We start from the raw sequence: 4,220 nt of genomic DNA, 5'->3' as shown, positions 1-4,220 counted from the left end.
AATTTACTCAGTTGGTGATTGAAATACGCTTTCTTGACACCCACCTATATATGCACATATGACGTTGTCCATGATACCTATGTTTATGTTATGGTTATTACATGTTGGGAGGTCCCTAAGACCACCCACAAATTCAGTAATTCACTAGAAGAACTCGCAGAACTCAGCAAAGGTGTTGTACTCATGGTTGCAGTTTATTATAGCAAAAGGATGCACAGCAGGCTCAGTTGGGAAAAGGCACATACATGAAAGCAGGGTCCAGCAGAGATCAGGCGTGGGGATTCCTGCATCCTCTCTCAGCAGAGTCATGTTGGCAGCACTTATTCTCCTAGCAATAATGTGCATCGATATGCCACATTGGTTGGAGTACTGCCAACCAGGGATGCTCTCCTGATCCTCACTGTTCAGAAGTTTTATTGGAGGTTGGTCACATAGACCTGGCTGACTGCCCATGGGACCGACCAGCCCTTCCAGAAGTCAATCTAAAACCATGCGGCCTGCCATAAATCACATTGTTAGCACAGATGATTTAGTATGGTCCATGGCCCTCAGGTAAATGAAAGTAGTCTTTTCAGGAAGGGCATATCAAGGATGTAGTAGTAACTTCCCAGGAGCTGGGGGCAAAGGGCCAAATCCTTCCTCAGGGCAAGGTTAATCTTTTAATGCACAGTTCTATATAGGTGTTTATTCAATTAGGTTATACCAATTGTTTATCACATAAATATACATGTTTATTTCTTTTTGTGCGTGCTGATTCAGTGCCCTATAATAAACTCAAAAAAGAAAATTACAAAAATATGGCAAATTGACACAACAGCTTCCTGATTTTTGAAATAAATTATCACTTGTCTACAGCCATGCTACCCTGAACAAGCCCGCTCCTGTCTGATCTCAGAAGCTAAGCAGGGTCGAGCCTGGTTAGTACTTCAATGGGAGACCACCTAGGAAGACCAGGTGCTGTAGGTGTAAAAAATAAGGGATTGTAAACTGACAAGGTCCTTGCAATCTGTGAGGTCAACCAAGGGTTGCCTCACCTAAAAAAAAAGAAAGAAAGAAAGAAATTATCACTTAATTCTCTCATTCTTTTTATTTTTCTGCAATAATTTCAAAATTTCAATTAATAAAATATAATTTTAACAAAATTAATTTTAATAAAATTTTTAAATAAAATTCGATTTTATTAGTGGAAATCTTGAAACCACTGCTGAAAAATACATTAGCAATCAACATTTAAGGGAAATTCTGCAGTATAAGTAATAACAAATGATGCTTAGAATTCATTGAGACACAAGTTTCTAAAATGAAGAATCAAACAAAGATATCCATTATCTTTCCTACTTTTCCCATTTGCATTAGAACTATTATTTATGGCAATTAGAAGATAATGCATTTTAAATATATACAAATCAGAAAAGGTAATAAAATCTTTCATATTGATGTCATTACCACTCATATTCCCTAATTCCCTTATACACAGAATTATTAGTAGTGCTAAAAACAAAATTCGACCAAGTAAATTTCAAGATCTATTTGGCTTTACTGAGTCATGAATCCAGCAGCATCCCATCCAGCAAGGAAAAGGATATTCTGAGGGGTTGTATAGAATGGAAGGTTTTATAGGAAGAAGCGTGTGACAGGGGATTTATTAGCAAAATAATAGAAAAGACAGTTTTTAGACCAGGAGGTCTTCCTTTTGGGGAGAAGGGACTGGGAAGGGTTTTATCATGCAGACCTCTTCTTGTTGTAGAGGATAGAGAGGGTCCACGTGATAGATGACCTCATTGGTGCTGACCAGACTCAGTGAGTAACATTACATTTGTAGGGAAGGTTGAAACTGCAGTTAGGTTAAGTATTAAGTCTAGGTCTAGAATCATGGACTTCAGTATAAGTCATGCCATTTCAGGCTGTGGTTTTCTCTTTAACAGTAGTTATTGTGGAATTGGATCTAATTATTAATCATGAAGCACATTTTCTCAACTGTGAGCATTTTCCTATTATTTGCATTTTATTTTGTACACTTAAATCTGTGAAAAGAAATTTGAAATGAGAAATAATTGAATGATCAGATTAAAACCCGCACCAAAGATAAGGGTGTGTTGTGAGAATATTTAACAAAACAATTTCTAGGTTGTTTTTTATCAAATGCACCTAACCTGGTCTATGTGCACAAATGTATTATGTGTCATTTGGCTATAGATCATTCGCATTTCATAAACAAATTTCAATGTATAGTTCTACTAAAGAAGAATTGTCAAGTCATTGTTTGCTTCTAAGAGTAAGAGTTTCTTCAACTAATGAGAAGAAATGCTTAATAGATATTACTTCCTACACTGACAATGAACCTCATTAAAGGACAACCAGTTATGAACGGTTGTAAAGGTTAGAGAATCAAGAGGATAATCAATAAAAGGCAAGAGGCAGTTAGAGACCTCACGATTTCAGAAGGGAAAATCTTTCTTATGAATCCAGAACTGAAAATAGAGGGGGAGGATCATCCCTAGAATGCTTTTCTGAAGCGGATGCTGAAACCAGTTCCCATGTTAATTCTATCTAGGATCTGAGCTGATGCAATCTACTTTAATTATTCAAATTGTAAGCATTCTGCAGCTCGCTCACCCTTATAAGAACAGCCTTCACTCTCTCAGGTAGCAGCACTATGGACTTAGAATTAGCAGGTATTTAAATGTATTACCACCAAAGCATGAATTCCTTGGACTGAAAAATCTGGAGAAATAGTCGTTCAAAAACATATTCCAGAATATGAAATACTGCCATTTGCGACAACATGGATGGATCTTGAGATTATCGTGCTAAGCGAAATAAGTCAGACAGAAAAAGTTGAAGACCACATGATTTCACTCATATGTGAGATATAAAACTGAAAGCAACAAACGAACAAGACAAACAAAAACTCATAGACACAGACAAGAGTTTAGTGGTTACTAGAGGAAAAGGCGGGAAGTAGACAAGGGCCAAGAGGGTCAAATATATGGTGATGGAAGGAAATTTAACTTTGGGTCATGGACACACAACGCAATATACAGATGACGTATTAATTAATTGTACACTTGAAACCTATGTAATTTTATTAATGTCACCCCAATAAATTTAATAAAAATAAAATAAAAATAAAACTTTAATTAAAAAACAAATTCCATTACCTACAATTTATAAAATTAAAAAATTCTTTTATTTTTAAACAACAAAATATGGACGTATCAATGAAAGATTGGTGGGTAAAAGTCTTGTACATGGGGGTTAGGGGGCTGTCTTCTTGGCATTTAAAAGCACAAAATTTGCTGCTCATCATTAACTATACAAATTCTAGTTCTGTTTAAAAGAAGTGCCAAGACACCTTCTTCATCAAAACGTGGATACCCTGATGACTGCTTAAATAAAGGGAACCATCGTCTAGCATTTGTAAGAGTTTTTGCTATTTCAGAATTCTTATTATAATGGTACTTATTGCTATCGATTTTTATTTGCATTAAATATCTTTCTGTATGCAGAAGGTAATGTTCCTGGTGATATAAAAAAGAATCAATTGATGGGTCTGAGTCTTCTGGTAGGTCTGAGAACAGTAATTCTAACATTAGCAAATGTGAAAAGGATTACCTGAACATGAACAAACATATAAAACACCATTAAAAACTCATTAATTTGGTCATACCCTACAGATTTTACCATTATTTGAATGAAATGCTTTAGTATATACTTTTGATGAATACATTCTTTCTTCACAGAGCTAAGTGTATAAATAAAATACTTGAGAGAATATTATGTTTACAAGCCCTTTCAGCCACACTAATTTACATAAGTGGTGCACTTAAAAATAGTTCATCCACAAGAATTTTTTTTTTAATGAGAAGTTGTAACTCTTTTTCTTCGTCTCTGAAAATGCTCCGATTTTCTCAACATTAAAATAACTAAACCTAATCTTATGATATCCTCTTGGATATATATTATATTTTTTTTAATGGGAAACTTTTAAAACTTTGTAGTTCTGCTATTTGTTCTCCTCTTAGAGAATCAGTACAACCCCATACAAAGACTTGTGCACAGTATTTCATCTGGGAACTTATCTAAAGGAGAAGAATTGAAGAAGCCAAGAGCGTGAGACAGAAAGATCAATATAACAACAAATTACAAATGGGGACTTGGTTCTTATGGGACCTCCTAAGAAGTAAGCCAGATCCATCACTGAATTATTTATCCAAAGT

At 35.0% G+C, this 4,220-nt stretch overlaps 1 pseudogene; it reads left to right on the top strand.

Annotated features, from left to right (window-relative positions):
• The first annotated feature begins 847 nt into the window (after positions 1 to 847).
• LOC111740386 lies at positions 848 to 966 on the top strand (annotated as a pseudogene).
• The last annotated feature ends 3,254 nt before the right edge of the window (positions 967 to 4,220 follow it).

This window comes from Pteropus vampyrus, unplaced genomic scaffold (assembly GCF_000151845.1).
Source record: "Pteropus vampyrus isolate Shadow unplaced genomic scaffold, Pvam_2.0 Scaffold62, whole genome shotgun sequence".
NCBI lineage: Eukaryota > Metazoa > Chordata > Mammalia > Chiroptera > Pteropodidae > Pteropus > Pteropus vampyrus.
The sequence above is the reverse complement of the archived record's forward strand: the minus strand, read 5'-3'. Positions and strand labels throughout refer to the sequence as shown.